General features: G+C 33.8%; 1 protein-coding gene across 4 annotated transcripts in view; it reads right to left on the bottom strand.

The window, feature by feature from the left end:
- LOC130452518 (maternal protein pumilio-like) overlaps positions 1-23943 on the bottom strand; it is a 341105-nt gene that overhangs the window by 298915 nt on the left and 18247 nt on the right. The window lies entirely within an intron of this gene.

Here is a 23943-nt window from a genome sequence, read left to right as displayed (position 1 = left end):
AAGACAAATCTTTCCGAGAATCCACCGAGAATCCGTTAGGTTGTTAAATAGATGACAAATTCGGATACAATACAAGGTCTGGCTATTAAATAACGAAACTGCGCGCCTAGAGGGCGCTCTATACGGGAGTTATGAAGAACGAGTAGTGCGTTGGGTATCTAGATATTTGTCTATGCACGTCCCAAAACACATTTCCGTCACTATCATAGTATTTGTGCAGTAGCGGTTTGAAAGTAACGGACATTAACGGTATCGTGATGACTGAATGGATTCCAGAAGGTCAGACTGTCAATCAGACTTACTATTTGCCAGTTTTGGCAATACTGAGTGAACGAGTTCGTAAAAAACTGTCCGATTTGGCCAGTAAGCGCACTCCAGTGCTCGAACACCCGCCGTACTAACCAGATTTGGCACCGCGCGACTTTTTTTGTTCCCGAAGATAAAATCTGCTTCGAAAGGGACCCGATTTGAATTGTTGGAAGCGGGAAAGCAAAAATAGAGCTCCTAAAGGCACTCACCAAAGAAGACTTCCAGCATTGCTTCGATCAATGGAAAAAACGTATGGAAAGGTGTGTGGCGAGGGGAAGGGGAAGGGATATTTAAGGGTAGCATGAGAATGTAGAATAATTTTCCCTCTTTTTCGTAACCAGTCTAGTTATTTAATAACCAGACCTCGTATCAGATATTCCATCTATCGAATACAATATTTTTCCTTTTATTATCACTAATTTGGAAAACATAACACAAGGAAGCAATAATAAATCTCAAAATGTAACTAAAGCCAAAGAATTTATCGAACGAAATAAACATTACGAAATTTTGTAAACAGATAAATATAATAAAACTGTTAAATATAAAATCAGAAGATTATAATAATAAAATGATGAAATGATAAGACAACTTACAAACAAATTGAACAGAACCCTTCGAATTCATGTTAAAAAATGAAGTAATACTCCCATTCGAGCTTGGGAAAAACTACTTTCCATTTCATCATCGGATACAAAGAAATTGAAAAATCATAATGTAATTTATGGTCTAGCAAAACTGTACAAATCTCTTCCAACATTTATTTCAAGTATTCAAACTCATCTTAACCCATTATCTAATTATTTGAAAAATATTTGGAAATAAATTTCATACCAAAACAAATATATCAAAAAAAAAAAATGAAAGTATACCTGACGAATAGGAATTTATTTCGTTAAATGTAAGGTGTTTACATACAAATGTTTTATAATTGATATATACACTACTGGCCAAAAGTTTTTGCCCACCCCTTAATCCATTCATTAAATTTCGAAATACTAGATTTTAATAAATTCCTCTTTAATATTGCCAAACTAAAGTCGAAACGGTGTCTTACAGGCCGTTATTTGTTTACTTTATACGAGCGCATGTTTATAGTTTTTGTCGGTGAATGCGACAAGTTAAAACTTGTAAGTGTCTGCTGATTTCTAACCGTGAATTATTTCTTCGGTGTTTATTATTGTAGTTCACTTCCAAGTAGCGTTATGAGATGCAAGAACGTGCTGTGATTTATACTTTTTGGACAAAGACATTTTTTGTGAAGTTCGTTCACGAATTGTTTTCGTTCACGCAAATTCAGACTTGTAAGTTTTATAATGGGTGAAACCGATAAACTATCGGTTGAAACTAGTCATGGTACCATTGCTAACGAATTGAAAATCGACATACCGTGGACGACAATGTGAAAAAAACGGTATTGTATCAATCAGTAAACGTGATCGAGGACTCACGAGCCCATAGATAGCAGCTCAGGTCAATGAATCTAGGAATCTTCCTTTGAATCCTTCTACAATGAAGGGGAGATTGGGAGATGCTTGACTCTTTGGATGGACGTTAAAATATAATTATGAGGTTTCAGTGTACCAAAGAAGATAAAAATTGGATGAATGAAGAGCGTGAGAGAGTTTCATAGAATGATGAGACAAAGTTTGGTTATATCAAAGAAAGAACGGAGGTAAGATCCGTGTGTAATCTCGAGCGGAAACTCAGTGATGGTTTGGTGATGTTTTAGAGAAAGGTCGATTGGAGATCTTGGAGAAATTTAAGGGATTTTGAAGAAAGGAGAGTAAAAAAATGTAGTTCGTTCTGGTCAGCGCCTGATCTGCAGATAATTTAATCTTCCGGCATGTCAACGATTCCAAGCATTCCTCGAAGCTGTACGAAGAGGAAGTATGGAAGTTATGATTTTGCCGTTACAAACCTTTTGGGTTGTTTTGGGATAAATTGGACAAGGGAGTCAGGAAGCAATGTCCTACTTCTACTCCATATCTTTGGAACATCCCGAAAAACTAATTGAACCAAGCGAGAGCCAGAGAATTTTCTTTATTCTAACGATAATATTTGATACTGTGAAAGATGAAAATATTTTCCTTTCAACAAAGAATTTAAGTGATTTTAACTATAGACATATACCTTGAAAACCATCCTTCTGGCGTCATGGTTAACATACACGAGACCATCCGCAAAATGTTTAAAATGAAGAAGAAGAAGAAGAAGAAGAAGAAGAAGAAGATGAAGAAGATAACGGTTATAAATTTTTGGTGTCAAGATCAGTGATTAAGAATCCGAACACAAGAACCAGAAAATTGCCAGGCATACAGGTATCAAGCCAATGTAGATTTTCTCGTATTCTTACATAGAAAATTTCGAAATAGATATACAGAAAGGCGATACGCGTGCAGTTGATAAACTATATCCTTAAATCTATATTTTGATGCATTTCTTATTCATGAGAAATATGCCAACAACTACTTCTGATGGTATAAACTGGAAATAAGTTTTTCACAGTTACAACTGACATTTCAGTAGATGTTGAGCTTCTGTATTGCAGAAGATGGTGCAGAATTCGATCAACTGTTTAATTGTACAATTTAAATAAAAAATTCTCGTAGTTCCACAAACAGACGCGCGACTCCGATCCAGTATTGGAGTTCCAGGGCACTGCCATAAAAAGCAGAAAAGCCGTTTTCAACGCTACAGGGTTTCCCAGAGAATTTACTTACTAATTTTCAGAAAAATCAGTTTCCACTCTTAATTTCAACAACCCAAATTTCAATTTTTATAAAATATTATAAAGATTTAGTTTACCTACTTTAATTGTTATTCAATTCTCTAAATTATTTTACGAAATATGATTATTAATAGGCAAATAATAGACAAACTGTATAATAAACAATTCTATTAAGCTTCGAGATAATCATATGCTACTCGACTTATTATTATTTAAAAATAAATTCAAGTAAACTTGTTCAGACTAAAGAATATAAACATGAGACAGTGTTTGTTTGTCTCTGAAATATCTTAAAGATGGATTAGCATAAATTTGAATGCGTTTTATTTGCTTTCAAGCTGATTATTCAACTATTAGCCACTGCATATAAATCGGATGACGTAAATAAGTTACAAATATGTCGAACTGTATAACAAAGAGAGAAAAGAAACAATTATAATAGATAAAGTTCTGAAAAGGTTATTTTGCCGAAATTTTTGCCTCAGATTTCTCAAAATTCTTAATAATATTTACAATTCGTCGTAAAGAAAGATAATTGAACGCGGCGCGTCGACAACAGAGCCCGTTTTTAAGAATTTCTGGTCTTTAACACTGTTGTACGATTTGATAGCGGCGAGTCCAAAAATTGTTGTTGAAATTCGGTAAACATAGTTTCGTAATCCGCGCCTCAGCTAATTTCATATATAACACTCTGTTCCAAATTGGGTAGTATATTGGGCAGACTAAGAGACCCGTTTGTGACCGGATAAAACAGCACATAGCTCATTTAAAATATGACAAAGGGCCTATTCCTTGCAGCCCACTCTATGGTTTACTACTTGAGGAATAAATGTGAAGATTTCCAATAAGAAGGTTTTCCCGTTGAAATTAATATTCCCGAGAAAATGTTTGTTGATGGGAAAATTCAGTATAAAAGAGATAAGACAAAGTTAATAAGTTTTTGTTGACATTCAGTCTCTGAAGACGATAACTTGGTTATCGAAACACGCTTCAGACAGTGTAATTGTTAGTGTTGGTGTAGTGATGGTGTAAACAGTGTGTTCAGTCCAATGATAAATGACTTAAAAAGAGGCTAGCGGCAAACGAAGCTTTGTCTAACCAAGGGCAAGCTTTGACATAAATTAAGAGTAAAATCGGGTTCATGTTTTCGGAACTACACCCACTATACATTTTTTATTGCAACAAAATGAAAACAAAGATAGATAGAAACATTTTTGAAGATCTCTTTAAATAACAAACTCAGTTTAAGCAAAACATTATGTTTGCTTTGGAATTATAACTCTAATTTCCTCCAGACAATTAAATTATTTTGCTCCAATTTGCATGAAGCACCACATTAAGCTCGACCAAATCATTTGGTCGAATTCTTCTTCCCAGAGTGTTCAATAAATGTCAATTGTATTTAAGTCCGAACTGGAAGTTGACCAATTCATAAGGCAATAATTACCTCTTCTAAATATGCATTGACGCTTCTAAAGACGCAAAAACATGGTTATGTACCACGATCCCTTAATAAAACCTGTATCGACCAAAACCAAGTACGGGTCTTGGATCTTACATCAGCCCAAACCATAATTAAGCTTCCTCCGTTTGTACCACATGCTTTCATAATTGAGCCTCATCGATAGCTTATTCTTTCAGTAATTTTGCAGCAATAGTTGTGGTTGTCATCTCCAAATTCTTTCGCGATCGTCTGATGTGGATAATGGATGCAGTCGTCGACAAAGTCCCCATTTATTTTCCCCCACATTTTTCTCTTACTTGCCAGCTCAACTAAAGTTAGACCTTAAACATGATCGTTTTGGTTGATGTTAAATATGCCGCTAATAAACCAAAAGATGGCGCTGAAACGAGAACTCGAGTTAGCTATCTAAAGGATGTGGTTGATCTGGGCTTTGCGCTTCTGGTACATAACAATAGCCACCAACAAATTGCATCATTCATTAGGGTTGAAAGTTATTTTAAGGAAATTCCGATTTAATATCAATTTGGTCTAGATGTCGGTATAATTCTATACACTGAGAACTAAGCTGAGCTTTTAGAATTGAACACTCTGTGAATATTCCATACAATTTTAGAAAATCGTTTCCATCGCATTAGTCGTCGATGTCGGGCTTCGACAATTTATTTACAATCACGTCCAAAGCCATCACCACAACAACAGACGTTTCGAGCTCGTCCTTCGTTTGCTGGGTAAAGGAAAATCTATTACCGTTACGTGATCCCGAACCATAAATTCATATATATGTAGTGTACCTATATATCCGAAAAAGCCCCAGGGAAAATGAAGTATGTCGGTTGGACTACTTGTTTTTTTTCCATTACACTAAACGACAAAACGCTATAAAGAGTCTAGTTTTTTTTTTACCAAATTAATTTTAAGGAATGAGGAAGTTCTGCAACTAATGGAGATAGAATGGTGAGCTTACGGGTTTAACGTGAATAAAGTCTGGTTTTTAGAGGAAGCTTTGTGAGTTATGAATGCATAAAGCAACTACTAAAAAATACTCATTTTCTGAAAAAACCTTCACGATTATCAAACAGAATATAAACATCGAAATGGTAGAAATTTTAGTGAGGATCGCTCAACGTATTTCTTCAGGTAGAAACTTTTCAGATACCGCTCGTATATCTTCTAGCTAAAACGATTGATTTGAAATTGATTCCAGTGTAATTGGAATTAAATAAAACTTTTAAAATAATTTATTAATTGTTTCAATAACAAATAAATATCGGAAAGTTCAAACTTCAATTTCTTATCAAATTGATCAACTGACTTTATTTATTTACTTGTGAATAACGTTCTGTTTCTGATAAAATTAACTATAATTCTGAATTTATTTATAAAATATATCAACAAAACTGTAGTAAGAGAATTGCTTCACTTTCCATGTAAGCGATACGAAATCTTTTGTTTACAAAATATTGACGCTGCAAAAACTACTGCCAACTAATGAACTAAATTAAAAATAACGCGACTCGCACAATAACAAATTAGAAACGTTGAGGAAATAGCGAATATACAAAAATTTAATTTCTTCTCTTTACTTTGTTAATATTTCCAGTATTACACGACCGAATTTGGTTCACTCTTATTTAGAGACCTATAACGAAGTTCTTTATGGACCCAATTTCTTCCTTCACAACTAGAAAACTTTCCTTTCCTTCGATATTTTACTGCCGAATACACAGCAACAAAGACCGAGTAAATGGAAAACTTTTTCCAACTTTTTATTGAATATTGTCGAGCGCAGATTTTCCAAAAGATTAATGAAATTTCACGAAATATTTTATTCACTTTCAACGTCTATACTAATTGTATATTAATTTGGAAAATTTCATTATTCTCTCTTATTCTACACGTTGATTAATGCTTTTCGTCCTCTTCCGATTTCCACCCACCATTTCTCATAGATTTCCAAACCCTCTCATCCAATAGCCAGTCTTACGGAGTATGAACTGCATCTACTTTCTATTTTGATTTTCTGGAGTCTGTTACGGTTGGCTTACTAAAAGTTTCTGTTTGCAATTTGTTCTCTTCGGCATCAGGAAGTGGAGATGGTGTGGTGATATCATCGACTGGACGTTTTGATGCATTCTGAGAGCCAGGAATTACTCCCATAGAACCTTAAGATACTTACTTTTTCCGTAAGTTTCTGTATGTAATTTTTTTACACTTCATTTAGATGTACTATTCAACATTAATTATTAACGGTTGTTTATTTATCCCACCTACTGATTGGCCCTTGAGCTGTAGGGTGGTGTAAGTAACTAAATAAACAAGGTCGCGTATTTATTGAACCGACCTCGTAACTATTAAAACGCTAATATTTTTCCGACTTATTAACCGATTAATATTGATTCCTGCTTTGTTGTATTGTTCAAATTAAAAATTTGTCTTTCTCTTTTCTCTGCAGACTTCATCCCATAAAAAACGCCACCCCGCATGCAGACACGCATTCTAAACAATTCGTATTGGCTTAAAGCCAAAAAGAGACGTATTGCATTTGTGATTTGTGAATATACAAAAATAGTTGCTTGACATTGAAGTTTACGAGGAATACCAAGAATTGTTTTTGTCAAATGTTTTATCAAAATACTTGACGTTTTCTATATTAATAGATTCAAAAAAGGGGGTCTTAGTCATTGTGTAATATTGTGGGAAATTTTTTAAATCGTATTTATTTAATTTCCATGTCCCTTTTAAACTTGCATTGAAATCAAAATATAAGGAACAGTTTCAACTCTCTTAGACCACGTCAGTATAAAACCGTCCTGTGAGAAATATAAACCAAACGAAGTACTTGTTTTCATGTTATTGAATTAATTAACTACTTTTATTCAAAACAGTTCATTATTTATAGAAATAGTAATAATAGACTATTATTATTAGGTTAAGACAATTTGGTAAGTCAATCAAACCTTTTACGAGGGTTGCTACTTAATTTTTGAAATATGGCAACACTGGTGTGAATATGTCAAATCTGACATTGCCATCATAAACTTTGAAATTATTAACTCAGAACGTACTGTTTGAGTTGTTTACAGATACTTAAAACAATTATTTTTGTCAAAAAATGGAATTTGCAACGTAGAACGGTCTATTCTAAATGGTACACCAGCAAAAATCAGGAAAAACAATCGTTCTCCAAGGCGACAATGCGAGCCTCACACATCAGTTCAAACAAAAATTTTTTTGAACAGTCAAAACATCGAATTGATGTTTGCCACCCAATGTATTCGTATTCCCGCAGATCAAAAATTAATTGAGTTGTCAACTTTTCTGTACATCTGAAGAAAAGGTTGATGCGTTCAAATCAAGTGTTTCGGAGGAACCTTGAATCGGAATGGAAAAATGCTTCGCAATTGGTTCCACCGCATTCGAAAATATGTTGATCTTAATGGAGAACATTTTGGAAAACCAAAAAGCCATAAAAAATGACCCGATTTTTGGCAGACAGGAGACGGATTCTTCCACCATGACAATACTCCTACAAACAATCAACTCATTTCAACAATTTTTTGATAAAAATAACACGCGTCTCACTCACCTGAAGTGGTTCGTGTGACTTTTATTATCATGTATTAGATGTACGAGAATATGCTGAAAATTCTTAGCCTACTATAGAACCAAACAAAATTTCAATATCAAAATATTTTATTACTCAATATATTCTCCTCTTAATTGGATACATTTATTACAGCGAACCTGCAACGTCTCTAAACCTTTCAAAAAAAATGTTTCTTCTTGCTATGCAAATCAGACCTCCGCAGCTTTTATTACCTCCTCGTTGGAAGAAAACTTACAATCTTTTAAACTTTGTTTTAGTTGAGGGAACAGATGATAGTCGGACGGAGCCAAATCTGGTGAATAAGGAGGGCGTTCTAGTAATCCAAATCCTAAATCACTCATTTGTGTGCAGGGGCGTTGTCCTGCAAAAACGAAACACCTTTGGATAGCTTTCGCTTTAATTTTTTCCCGTAGAGTTGTCAATAATGTCGAATAGCAATCTCCAGTTATTGTTCTACCATTATCCAAAAAATCAATCTTGATTTCTACATGGCAATTCCAAAAAACTGAAACAAGATTTTTAGATACGAAACTTCTTAGGTCTTGGAGAACCAGAGTGTAGTCATTCCATCGATTGTTGCTTTGTTTCTGGATCGTAGAAATGTACCCAAGTCTCATCCATGCACGATCTTGGCCAACATTCAAATATTTGAGGATCCATTTTGCAGCAATGTTTCTCATGTCCAAATTGACGTGAACTATGTGATGAACTTCAGATATCCGTTTTAGTCCAATTCGATGGTCTGATAGAATCATGTCATGAACTGCATCGATATTTTCGGAGACTGACACAGAAACTGGCCTTCCCGATCGGTCATCAACTTCAATGGAAAATTCACTTCTTTTGAAGCTTGCAGTCCAATTTTTCACGGTCGCATACGAAGGACATTGATCACCAAGGGTATTAAGCATATCTTCGTAAATCTGCTTACCTCTAAATCCTTTTAAATACAGGTAGTACTTGATCATGGCTCATACTCCAATTTTTCGATTTTCACATCTTTTTTCTTTCAATTTATTGCGTAACTCTGCTTTAATTTTTTAGTCGTCAAAATTTACACTGACACATCTACTAAGTTATTATTCGTTGTTATGGTAACGGAATATTTTGTTTATGCATGGAACTGGTCTATGCTAACTAGATATCAATACATCCTTGTAATGTAAAGAGGATAACTTTCATATTATATTTGGGTCCTCCCTCGTATAATAGTGGACATTTTTAGCCTATTTTAACTCAAATATTAACGAGAATATTTAAAAAAAAAAAATACTACGACATCGATGAAGATAACGGTTAACAATTACAAGAATTTGTTAAGAATAGAAATAATTGCATCGACGTAATGGCGGGATACGAGTAACTAACCTTGAATACAACGGACATCAAAAGTGATATTAAGCGTCAAAAAAGTTTCGACGACGAACAACAAACGAGACAAGAGTTCAGTAAACCAAATTCATGGTCAACTAGTTGGCAAGATACGAAGAGAACGAACGGCAAGGGAATCATTATTTGTATATTATCTTACCTGTCTATGTTCTGGTACTCATGGTTTATTGTTAATGATAACTTGAGCATAAATCCGTTGCTTGTTAAGATACGTAAATTATTATACGGTAAATTTGATCCAAATATTATAGTCTATTTTTGTACCTCGCGATAGTAATAAAACTTAATTACTAATGCAAAACTTAGTACGGTCAAATTTAATATTATTACAGAATAATCTAAATATTTTTGTAATTCGTCTCAAATTACACTAAAAGAGACTCGAAAATTAAACATGTGATACATATACGACTATATTTTCGTCTCTAACTCAAAATAAGCAAGATACATTCGAACTACCACAACGTATTCCTACATTATATGAAATAAAGAATGTACAATGTACATTTGAACTACCACAATATAATTCGTCTCTTGAAAACCAAAGTAAATTTGAATTACAATATATTCGTACGTTACAGGAAATAAAAAAAGAACATTTGAACAAACCCTAGGTATGATATAATCTTTCGTTATTGGAAATAAACAAGGTATATTTGAACTACCACTATATAATCATCACTCATTGAAAATGAGCAAGATACATTCGAACTACCCCAATCTATTCCTTCGTTATTGGATATAAAGGTTCGCTTGAACTATTACAGTGTACATTTGATCTACCATCCGTTATTTGAAATAAAAAAGATCCTTTTGCACTACTACACAATATAATCATTCCTTATTGGAAATAAGCAAGGTACTTTTGAATTACCACAATATATTCGTTTGTTATCGAAAATAAGCAATATTCATTTGATCTACCATCCGTTATTTGAAAGAAAAAAGATCCTTTTGCACTACTACACAATATAATCATTCCTTATTGGAAATAAGCAAGGTACTTTTGAAATACCACAATATATTCGTTTGTTATCGAAAATAAGCAATATTCATTTGATCTACCATCCGTTATTTGAAATAAAAAAGATTCTTTTGCACTACTACACAATATAACCATTCCTTATTGGAAATAAGCAAGGTACATTTCAAATACAACAAATATAATCGTCCCTCATTGGAAATAAGCAAGGTACTTTTGAACTACCACAATATATGTTACTGAAAATAAGCGATATTCACCGTCATTTGAAAGAAAAAAGATTCTTTTGAACTACTACACAATATAATTGTCCCTTATTGGAAATAAGCAGGATACATTTCAACTACAACAAATAAAAATGGTCTCTCATTAGAAATAAGCAAGGTACTTTTGAACTACCACGATATAATCTTACATTATTAGAAATAAACAAGATACGTTTGAACTACCGCCGTTACTGATAATATGTAATACACATACATAGCTAAAATTCCAAAATTAGAGCTGATAAAAATCATCTAATTATATTTTTGAAAACATCAACAGCTAAAATGTCTTCAGCAAACTATTCGACAGAAGTTTATCGCCCAGTATGTTAAATTTATAGATTATTCTTCAGGAATGGGTTAAAGCTTCATCGTACCCTATAAATTTTAAACAGCTTGCATGACAACCTCTTTGAATATTTGACCTGGATACAATTCGAGTTGAGGATAAGTTTGTTCGGTTGAAAGGTCGACCACCTTTTTAAAAAAAAATCGATCAAATGTTTATCTAACAAATGGGAAATACAAACAAACTATACCAATAGGACTTAAAGCATCGAATAACCCGCTGTGAATTTTTATCGTAAATAATATTGTTTAACGGAAGGAAATTTTTTCAAATGAATTTATTTTGATAAAAAACCAACAGGGTTCAAGTACTTTATATAAAGAGTTGGGGCAATTTTGGGTACTTGAGGCTTATAGTATTTTAGATTATCTAAGGAAGTGCCTCTACCGTAAGCCCAAAAGTCGTAAATTTATGGCTTATTATTGGGAGGGCATTGTGCAGGGCTGTACTATTATATTATAATACCTGAAATTTTCCTTATAGCTTAAAAAGAAATTCAGAATTTCAAAAAATTTATTTGATTTTAGTACAGGGTATATTTGATTTACATTGTTGGATTTTTATATGATGGGATTGTGGAATTTCAATCTTAAATCTACTAAATGATACACATATTAATGCATAAATACATATATTACATTTTACTTAGTTAGATAAGTTTTTTTTACAGGGTCTAAGCTATTTATATGTGTGTGAATACATCTATATGAGTTCTCAATTTTTTTTCACGTGTTGCACACAGTTTCTCCAGTTTTCAGCGGTTACATTTTTAACTTTTCGTCTTAATCAACACGATCATACTAATATTTAAAGTAAGTGTATTATTGTGGACTATTAGATTTTAATTTATCCCATATCAACTCGATCGTATTGAAAATACAATAATATGGTGGAAGCCGAATAACATCGTGACCTGATTCGTTTGCAATTTTGTCACAAACTTATTCTTTTGAAAAATTTAAACTTTTCACAGTTTCTAACAATTGTTGAACATTATAACTTTCGTAGAAATGGATAATCCCCATGAAATCTTGAAATTACCTATCAATAAATTAATTAAAAATGTTTAAATTAATTTATCTTTATTTGCTCTGAAATTTTTACTAGTTACGTTACTAGTAGTTATTGTGGTCCCCATAATAGATGAGTTTTTTTATTTTTCATGAAATCGTATGATTTATTTTTTAAATATATTTAAAATTCGATTAGATTACATTAACTCACAAATTATGAAGTAAAACTAATATCGCAGTTTGAACATGTCTGAAAGAATACTTTCTCTTATCGTAGTAGTAATCACTCTGAGTGGGATTCTTGAACAAAGCTCAGAAAATTATAACCTATAATATACGATAGATCTCAAGAATCAAGAGTCGATCTAGTCTGAAAGTCATTACATCATCCCCTCACTTTATTCACAATGAGGAAATGACGGTGAGGGAAAGACAAAACAAATCATAACCTAAAAAAATCTCGCCTCTAAAAAAACCTCTGAAAACATACTTAACTACGTCATCAAAATTGATGCCGTGCACCCAGAAAAATCAAAGAATAAATCCCAAATTTTGGCCGCTACAAAAAATCCTTTGTAAAATAAAAAGTTACGTGATTCAATTATTATTATAAAATGACAACAATTCAAAATAAAACATTATATTCTACATAAAAATAAATAAATTCATGCAATTTTATTAAGAAATTTTTTCATTTAATGATGTACTATCCAAAAAAAAGACGAACTAGAGGAAATTTCAAGTCAACAATAGAATCAATGAAATTTGATTAGAAAATTCCATCTAAACCCGTGATTTCCAAATTAGTCCAGGAGGACCAACAGGGATCCAAGAGAAACTCGAAGGATGCCTACGTTGGACGTAACAAAAATAGGTGTACACAATCGTAAGCAAGGGTCGAAGAAAATTTATTTTATTTCGATAGTGAAGTACTAAAATGTTGGTTTAGCTTCTCTCATCAAAATAGATAATATTTTAAGAAGCTCAGCGACTGTTTCTTGTAAAAACTTGCATACTCCATATTTAGTACAACACGTCGTTGCCGCGCCGGCCGTCGTCCCGTCCACAACGCTTGTGGTAAATGTGCTTGTAAGCTTTAATGAACTTTTAAATAAAGTAAAATTGGATAGAGTCACTTTTTTATATTCAGTCACAGCGCAATTAATTAAGTTTTAATCGAAAATTTGTTTAGTTGACTTTAATTTAACTCTATCAAGCAATCAATTTTAACGTTTTTTTTTTCGAAAACTGTTTTGTTTATCGTTGAAACTAAGCCACAACGTAAGTTTCCATAGATAGATCTAATCTTCACTTTTTTCGAAATTTAGAAATTAGTAGTAATGTAACTACAAGTACAGATCAGGTAAAATTTTATGGTTTATGATTCAAACAAACTAATTGAGTAAATTGAACAAGTATGGTTAAAATAATCATATTTAATATACTCATAAGGGGGGAATGGTGTTTGGAAACAGATCATTCCAATTTATCTAAATCTAATTATATTAAATTATTACATTAAACAGGAGTACCGATAGATTCATCATTTTAACCTTGAAATTTGTTTGAATCACTTTAGTCGCCGGACGAGTTTAAAAAAAAATCACCAATGCCAATATCGAAATGATATCGTTGGGTAATTGTGAAAATGAGGACGTTCTGAAGCAACGTTGTACTATTGCTTCAATTACCCGCAAAATATACTTACGAATGACCTTTGCCTGATTATTCTATTAACGCAATACCATACGAGGTTCGTACAAAAATTATGATATATAAATATAAATATTCACATGTTGAATAATAATTAATTTTGAATATAAAATAGAGAATGTGCCAACTCGTGATCTTGGTTGCCATGAAGATTAGACAACTCGTGACGGAAAATTATGCAGCTCGAGATTCTAATTTTGAAATGAACCAAACCTAACCAACTTACATACATCGGTATTGCATTTTGCATTATGTCTTTCTATTTGGTAACACCAAAGATTTGATATCCTGTCACACATATTTGATGTAAGACAAGGGCGTGATCGTGGTTACCACGAAGATTAGACAACTCGTGACGGAAGATCATGCAACTGGAGATTTTAATCATAAAATGAACCTAACCTAACTAATGTATATCGGTATGACACTTTGCTTTATGTCCTACTGAGAGACACCAAAGAATTTTGCCCCTTTTTTGTATCTATGTTTTTTAAAATTAAAATTATTATTTACGAGCAATTTGATACAGCATAAAATTTACTACTAATGCCATTTTCAACTTGTTACAAACACCCACACCACGTATGAAGAATTTATTATTTTATTTTGACAAAGAGTGGTGGCAATATTACGTCCTTGGACTACCTTTTCGTTTACCTGAAATATTCCCGAGTTGGTGCATTCGTGCCGCATTAGTTATGAAATTTTTGCTCCGTATAAAAAAAATTAGTAGTTGTGTTTCAAAAGGGGGACGAATTTCACTCAATTCGACTTTGATCACTAAATGGAAATAAATTACAACTAATCTATTAATCATCGGCCTTGAATATATCGCGAAATAACTACTTTTAACTGCAACCGCAACGGTTCAAGTTTAATTATGAAAATTTATGCTGGTTCATAGTAAACGCGTACACGGAAAATTCAATTGATCCGTTGCGAACTGATAAATCGCTTTATCACGATAAGAGCCTGTCATAAAAATTCATGTTTCATTGTTACTATTTTTTCAAGTCAAAATCATCATAATTACCCACGATTGTTGTATAACGTACCCATTTTACATTAACGTTCAAAAGTTTTCGTCCATTCCATAATCCATTTATTAAATTTCAAAATAATACAATTCAACAAAATTCTTGCTCATATTGTTTTCATTCGTTATATATCACGTAAACTATAGGATGGACTAAAACTTTTGACCGGTAGTGTACGTCTGTTGCCTGACGTTTCCTTATTTTACCTATAATATTATATCGTATTGGTTTTAAAAATTTTATCATATAAATCATTGAATATTTTTAATTCAGCTCTGTACACATGAAAAAAAAATTTGAAAAGTGAATTTTCCTAGATCAGATTCGAACCCGGGACCCGAGGTTGGGAGGCACGGAGCGTCTCTTAGGTAAAATAGTTTCTGAAACAAAGTATATTTGACTCAAACCAGTCAACATTATTTTTTGTTTGCGTGAATTTCCCGGTGTGTTGATATTTTGTGTTAGATTGAATTGAGAAAACTATTAAATATCGATTTTGAAAGATGACATTTCACACCACCGGAAATTAGGGAGATTCTAAAGTTACCTTATCGCTGGAAAATCGAGGAAAATATTATATAACACAGCTATCGTTTAGGGCCATGCTCTCCCTGTCCATTTTGTGCGGGAAATTGGATTTAATCTCAGTATTTGTGATTTTTAGCATTGAGAGAAACTTTATTCAATAAAAACAATAGAAAGCATGCTCAAAGCTTATCGAATCTTTTCCTAAATCATCCTCACACATTTGATTTTCGAAAAAAAATAGATTCACAATAAGAATGTTTCAGAATAATTATTCCTCGAAATATAAGTGATGATTGAAGTTTATTGATCCTTTTTCTCAATAATCGTAGACAATCATTGTTGAAAAAAATTAGATCCCTCAGTACAGGGGTTGTTTTAGAATAATTATTATCTGCTTAGTGAAGATCGCTTCATGTTTCTGTTCTTGTTTTCATAATTTTTACGATCATGACTTGATGGCTTTTTGAGAAATTTATAAAAGGTTGTTAATTTATAATCATAAATTTCTATTAAGGTAAAATCTCGACTCATTTTATTGGAACGATTTTATGAGCTTTTATTATATTTATTCATTTCAATTGGTAATAAAAACAAATTAGATTGATACCGAAACCTTTTTAAATACTTTCAATTTCAATAATCTCTAATCTACTCTAACAAAATGATCTAAAAGACTTTCCTTTTTACCTTATTTATATATATATTTAAATCGATAGTCATAAAACGGCGGATAATGTTTAAGCGTTTCCGCTTTCCAGTAATGGAATATCATCAAATCAAAAGATTGTAACTACTCTTGAAATGAATCTGGTTTAACAATCAATTAATAATTAAGAGTGAAAGTATTTTTTTATGTATCATCAAGAGGATAAATGCAGCAACCAAGTGAATTTATTAAAAGAGGATTTCGATTAAGGGTTCAAATTGACGCCCATCTTCATCAAAGTATCTCAACGGAGAGGCAGTTCCGGCGAAGCATGTCGCAAAGAATTACAAATTATTCTTCAATTGCAAAAAAGCGGTTACACGGGAAAAAATCACAGGGTGTCAGGTCATATGATCGTGCGGGCCACTCAACGAATTCTCAAATGTCTATCCATTCTCCATTCTGCATGAAATGATGGATGTTTGCTAGAGTTGGATCGTTATCCATTTGCCCACGTAAATCATCGAGAATTTCCTAACTTTGGCCAATCACGTGACTCTCAAAAAAAATACGAGACCTCCCGTGTGGATACATGCTTCCAAACACACCCAATGCATGTTTACTTCTTCTTCAATGAAGATGTTAGGATACTGGACGTTTCAGTACACGCAGTTATGACGATTGACTGTACTGTTCAGCTTGAGGTATCGCTCTCAAAATTTCAATCTGCGATCGAATTTATCCTCGTGAAGTGTGAGGAGAAGTCGCGGACGGTAAACGATCGGATATTTGAAGTTTTCCCGATAGCCGCACTGCAGATTGGTTCGGCTGCTGGACTAACGCAAGCGTCACTGTTTCTATATTTTCTTTAATTGTCGCAGATACCCGGAGCCGCGGCGCGTCGACAACAGAGCCTGTTTTCAAGAATTTCTGGTCTCTAACACTATTGAACGATTTGGTAACAGCGAGTTCTCAAACTGTTGTTGAAATTCGGTAAACATAGTTTCGAAATCCGCGTTCGTACGCAAGATACGACGTAATAAAAAAAAAACTATTTCTTGAAGCTTGAACTTGTATCGGTTATTCATTCTGAAAACGCGTCTACTCGACGTGCACGTATTATCATGACGACACAACTATCTGAAGCACGAATATGCTTCTTTTTAAACTTTTTTGACAGAGTTGCCGGACATATGTCAACCTCTGTAGGATAAAATCTCAAAAAGTCCAAGAAAGAGAGCTCAAACAAATACAACTCCTGTGCAGTAAGACGGATCAAGCAACTACGGGAATTCGATTCGGGAGAACCTCGAAAAATTTTGTGAATTTTACTACTTGGGGATATTCGATTTCGCTGAACACGAATATCATGACTGAAAAGGTCGACGAGGCACCTGGTGCCAGGGATGGCCGTCATCTACGTCGTTTACGAGGACACTGAGTAACTAGCTCATTTTAATTATGAAAATTCATTCAATTTTTCAAAAAAATAGTGAAACAATATGTCAATGTCTATTTTTTTATTGTATTATATTTCTGTTTCTTTATTTTCGTCGCCTCTAATTACATTTTCTTTGTTTGCAATTCCCGTGACAGGATATTTTTAAATATTTGATAATAATTGATGCCTGAACAACTTTTGCAAGCGACACTGCAGTATAAATCATTCTTCCTGCACACACATACATTTCCGTTATATCAGTTTGGCACCCGCATATTCATGATGCTCAGTGGACCAGCCAATTGCGTCATTTGCTGATCTTTTAGTTATCTTCGATCAGTGGGATTCACGCCGCACCGACCATCGTCAAGCCACATTTGCACATATCGGTACCTAGCAGGTCAACGACGTCGTGATATTCGTTCAGCGACCACAAAAATCCCCAAGATATATTTATTCGGCAAAGTTTAAAAGGAATTTCCACGGGACTACAGTAGATGTAGATGTGTGCCGCCGTGGGCACCTATTAAGGTCTCTGACAAGCTCAATAACTGCCGTTTTTCAATAACTAAAACTAATCACATAGATAATTACAGCTTGGTTTGCCGTTCAAGAAAATATAATTGCCGATATCGGAGCACGTCTCGGCATCCAGGGACAAAACCGTTTCTACGTATGAAGGCTACAATGATTTCATACTACAAAATGGCTTTTTTCGTTTTACAAAAAAAAAATAATTATCTATGATTGCAGTTTGAATATCCGTAGAAAGGAAAGCAATATTCCAGGGAGTGACCAGCTAACTATGTATGTTTTTTCTCGTTGTCCGACGAACTCCAATTGTATTTTCTTGTACGGCAAATCAAGCGGTAATTATGTTTGCAATTACGACAATAAACGGTAGTTTTTGAGGTGTGAGAATTTTTTTTTTTATTAGCCCGTTAACTCGACCAGTTACCTCATAGACCCATTCTGAGTATTTCAATTTCTACCAATCGAGAAGCACTTTTTAAAATTCATTTCCTCCTGTACAAATTCAATTTTCGTTTTTTTTTCATAATTTTCGTTCAAAAAGTTGTACTATGTACTTTGATGCATCTGTCTGATTCTTCTTCTTCTTCTTCATCATCGTGTTTGCATCAATGGTTGCCTAACTGCTGCTGGGATGATGAAGACCTGCTTTCATACCATCTTGTAGGTGGTCGGTATTTCTTCCTTTGCAATCTTTGCCAACCTGATATTCAGTCCCAATGGTCTCTCTCCATTCCCTTCGCAGATTTCTCGCCCATCTCACTACATCCTGATTTAATCATTTCTCTTGTGGTCAAATAATGTGTGTCTCGCTATTGATATCAGCGTTAGCATTTCAGTAGTTCTGAAAAGCCGCTTAGTTATGATGTTCTCGGCTCTGGTGTCTATCGCGTCTGGTCTCATCCAGGTCTTACATCTTCTCGGTTCTCTGGATACCGTAAAAGATTTGGTTTTCTTCAAGGATATTTGCATGTTAAAAGCTTTCGTTATTTGTTAAAACCTATACAGTAGCCTTTGTAAGTTATCTGAGATTATCACTGCCTTATCAGCATAACGTAGTATTTTTATTTCTTTGTTTACCATCCGATATCCTCTTCCAGATTGCTTTGATCTTTGCTTTGCTAGTCTGATACTAGCCGTCACAGGTGTTCTACTGTTCAGTTTATTTTCAATTCTGATATATGTGTAATTATCGGTGTTCAGGTCTTCGATTCCTTTTTTATGTAGGGGTGAATCTTCCTTCTCTTCAATAGAGTTATTACATCCCTTAATCGTAGCCTATCAAATGCTTGGGTGAGATCGATGATGCACATATGAACTGTCTTATTCTGATCCTTCTTAATGCTCAGAAATGTCTAGGTTTTGTCCTTTTTTGTACTTCATTTCTTCGACTAGAAGTAATAGATTTTATATGCTACGTAATTATGAAAACAAAATCCACCTCAATTACATCCAGAATATCGATAACATTTCATTCTAAGGCAGTAATTTACCAACTCATACGTATATAATTAAACTCAATTTTTTTTTGAACGCAAATTCTCGTTATCCGCTGTACGTGTTTTATCGTTAAAAGTGACACATACTGTGTCAACAGTTTTCCCGTATTTTATTGATTCCCTAGCAGATAAACAGTTACAAACATTTGATAACGAAACACTATTACTAATTTTAGTTTTGACGAATCAAAAATCGAAATATAAAAAATCGTTGTCGCTGCAAATATTTATACATCAAAACATTCAAAAAATAATACGAGAAATGTCTTTAAAAAGTTCCGAGTTGACAGAAAAATAGTTTCCATCACTGGGAAGTAATGTTTTTACAATCGAAAAAATTTTCTATACAAATGGGAGAAGATGAAACTTAAACATTCAATTTTACAAGACATTCCTCGCAGCAACCCCTAATATACTTCTTACACAACCAACTTTTACAATTTTTTGCATTTTCTTTTTTTGGGTATCCTGAACGTCTTCTTCAGCGACACCAGCAAGCCGCATAGCTGAGGCACGTACTACTCTTGAGATACGTTTACCGAGCGCTTTTCGCTTTAGGTTGTCCTGCAGTAATTCTAGCGTCCAAGTCTTTCTGGAATTGTCATCGACATTTAGCGAACCCCCCATTGGGATTGTTCCCTCTGTAGATGACAAATGCATTGCTTGCAGCCAAATTCAATCGATTACAAACTATAACCAACGCTTGGTATTTCTTGCAACATTGTAATGATCTCAGGTTTTCTCATATCACCAGTCTCAACATCAATATCATCGTCTCGGTGCAAAGAGGAAACAGAGAAGACAATTGTCATATCTGCATTGGATGCTAATGATGAAGAGTTTATTTGCCTGTTGATCTTCTGCGTAACTTAGGGGGAGAGGTTCACTGAACAACGCTTTGACGTTGTAAATTACGTCTGGGGCAAATGTTGCAACCTTGGGTATATTTTCTGTAAGGAACATATTCGTACGAGTGCGGGTGAAGACAACCAGGGCAAAATATTTATTAATTTACTAATCGATATTGCACATTACCATTTCAAGAGTTTTAATGAGTCTCAGAGGTACTGTAAATATGAAAATTGAAAAAAAAAAATTATGTAAGAATTTTATGGACTTGTGGACAGCGCCCGTGGAAAGGAGAGTTAACCTTGAAATGTCTAAAATTTTCAACTCCAAATTGAAATTTTTCTTTAACGAGCCGTAAATATCGCTGCTAATAAATTTCTTCGCTAACTTCCACTTCGTTTTTCAGTTAATATTAAAAAAAGGTTAAAAAACATGCAAAACATTTATTATATTAAAAATTTTTCGCTAAAAAATGACTCATTTATCGATGCCTAAGACTATTTTGTATTTATTAATTTCCATTCCCGAGAAGGATATTCCGTGTTGTCCAGAAGAATTGCTAATTAAAAATCACTGGTGACTGGTTTATGATTAATTCTATATTTTTGGAGAAACTCCTATTATCAGCTCATCAAGGTAGAAGTGTCAAATTAACAAAAATCAATAAAAAAATATGCAAAATTTGTAGCTATTTAGTTGTCAAAACTGCGATTTTGTTGCTTAAGCCGTTCGCGAAAAATCGCAATTATTGCTAAATTCATATAAATCTAGCATAAAATTTCGATAAATCAATAAATATCGAGTCTAGTGAACTAGTGAACCAAAATTTGTTGCTGCAAGTAAGTACAACCGAAAATTAGAAAAAAAAAGACGAATTTTTTATACTAGCAGTAATTTTCTTGACACATGCTAGTTTGAACTAGCTGAAGCTTATTCTTCAGGCTCATTTGAACATTGTTCAATGTGTAACAAGTGGAATACAGTGGAATGTACTCGAAAAATTGTTGCTGATCGGAAAGATCGGCCGATTATTAGTTTCCATTTTGTTGCACACTCTTTAAACTCATTTAAACTTTGTTCAATGTAGCAAATCAATTTCCTCAGCACCTTTAATTCAACAAGTCATGTTCTAATAGCATGTACTCGAAAAATTGTTGCTGATCGGAAAGATCGGCCGATTATTAGTTTCCATTTTGTTGCACACTCTTTAAACTCATTTAAACTTTGATCAATGTAGCAAATCAATTTCCTCAGCACCTTTAATTCAACAAGTCACGTTCTAGCTAGCATGTACTCGAAAAATTGTTGTTGATCGGAAAGATCGGCCGATTATTAGTTTCCATTTTGTTGGACACTCTTTAGACTCATTTGAACTTTGTTCAATGCAGCAAATCAATTTCCTCAGCACCTTTAATTCAACAAGTCATGTTCTAGCTAGCATGTACTCGAAAAATTGTTGCTGATCGGAAAGATCGGCCGATTATTAATTTCCATTTTGTTGCACACTCTTTAGACTCATTTGAACTTTGTTCAATGTAGCAAATCAATTTCCTCAGCACCTTTAATTCAACAAGTCATGTTCTAGCTAGTATGTACTCGAAAAATTGTTGCTGATCGGAAAGATCGGCCGATTATTAGTTTCCATTTTGTTGCACACTCTTTATACTCATTTGAACTTTGTTCAATGTAGCAAATCAATTTCCTCAGCACCTTTAATTCAACAAGTCATGTTCTAGCTAGCATGTACTCGAAAAATTGTTGCTGATCGGAAAGATCGGCCGATTATTAATTTCCATTTTGTTGCACACTCTTTAGACTCATTTGAACTTTGTTCAATGTAGCAAATCAATTTCCTCAGCACCTTTAATTCAACAAGTCATGTTCTAGCTAGCATGTACTCGAAAAATTGTTGCTGATCGGAAAGATCGGCCGATTATTAATTTCCATTTTGTTGCACACTCTTTAGACTCATTTGAACTTTGTTCAATGTAGCAAATCAATTTCCTCAGCACCTTTAATTCAACAAGTCACGTTCTAGCTAGCATGTACTCGAAAAATTGTTGCTGATCGGAAAGATCGGCCGATTATTAATTTCCATTTTGTTGCACACTCTTTAAACTCATTTAAACTTTGTTCAATGTAGCAAATCAATTTCCTCAGCACCTTTAATTCAACAAGTCACGTTCTAGCTAGCATGTACTCGAAAAATTGTTGCTGATCGGAAAGATCGGCCGATTATTAATTTCCATTTTGTTGCACACTCTTTAGACTCATTTGAACTTTGTTCAATGTAGCAAATCAATTTCCTCAGCACCTTTAATTCAACAAGTCACGTTCTAGCTAGCATGTACTCGAAAAATTGTTGCTGATCGGAAAGATCGGCCGATTATTAGTTTCCATTTTGTTGCACACTCTTTAGACTCATTTGAACTTTATTCAATGTAGCAAATCAATTTCCTCAGCACCTTTAATTCAACAAGTCACGTTCTAGCTAGCATGTACTCGAAAAATTGTTGCTGATCGGAAAGATCGGCCGATTATTAGTTTCCATTTTGTTGCACACTCTTTAAACTCATTTGAACTTTGTTCAATGTAGCAAATCAATTTCCTCAGCACCTTTAATTCAACAAGTCATGTTCTAGCTAGCATGTACTCGAAAAATTGTTGCTGATCGGAAAGATCGGCCGATTATTAATTTCCATTTTGTTGCACACTCTTTAGACTCATTTGAACTTTGTTCAATGTAGCAAATCAATTTCCTCAGCACCTTTAATTCAACAAGTCATGTTCTAGCTAGCATGTACTCGAAAAATTGTTGCTGATCGGAAAGATCGGCCGATTATTAATTTCCATTTTGTTGCACACTCTTTAGACTCATTTGAACTTTGTTCAATGTAGCAAATCAATTTCCTCAGCACCTTTAATTCAACAAGTCATGTTCTAGCTAGCATGTACTCGAAAAATTGTTGCTGATCGGAAAGATCGGCCGATTATTAATTTCCATTTTGTTGCACACTCTTTAGACTCATTTGAACTTTGTTCAATGTAGGAACTAAATCTTCTCTCCATTTTCCGTGTTGTAACTCGATTTGTAAATCTAGTAAATCGAGTTCAAGCTAGCATGTGCCAAGAAAATTACTGCTAGTATAAAAAATTCATCCGGTCTTTTTTCCCTCTAATTTTCGGTAGTACTTACTTGCAGCAACAAATTTTGGTTCCCTAGTTGACTTGATATTTATAAATTTATCGAAATTTTATGCTAGCTTTATATGAATTTAGCAGTAATTGCGATTTTTGGCTTAAGCAACAAAATCGCGGTTTCAGCAACTGAATAGCAACAAATTTAGCATATTGTTTTGTTGATTTTTGCTAAATTGACGCTGCTACCTTGATAGAGCTCCTCTAGTCTTATTATGTACGTTATAAAAATCTATCGCTATCAAAATTCCCCATACATTCAACCCCGCAACACCGACATATTCAACATATAATAAATACCATCTTAAAATAGTCGGCCGTAGCAAAACGGGCCTCGAATTTCCTTCCCAACGCACATAAACTACGGTTCCACCATCCGGGCGAGAA

The sequence above is a fragment of the Diorhabda sublineata genome, chromosome 1, assembly GCF_026230105.1.
Source record: "Diorhabda sublineata isolate icDioSubl1.1 chromosome 1, icDioSubl1.1, whole genome shotgun sequence".
Classification (NCBI taxonomy): Eukaryota; Metazoa; Arthropoda; class Insecta; order Coleoptera; family Chrysomelidae; genus Diorhabda; species Diorhabda sublineata.
Note: the sequence above shows the minus strand (reverse complement) of the source record. Positions and strands in the feature narration are given on the sequence as shown.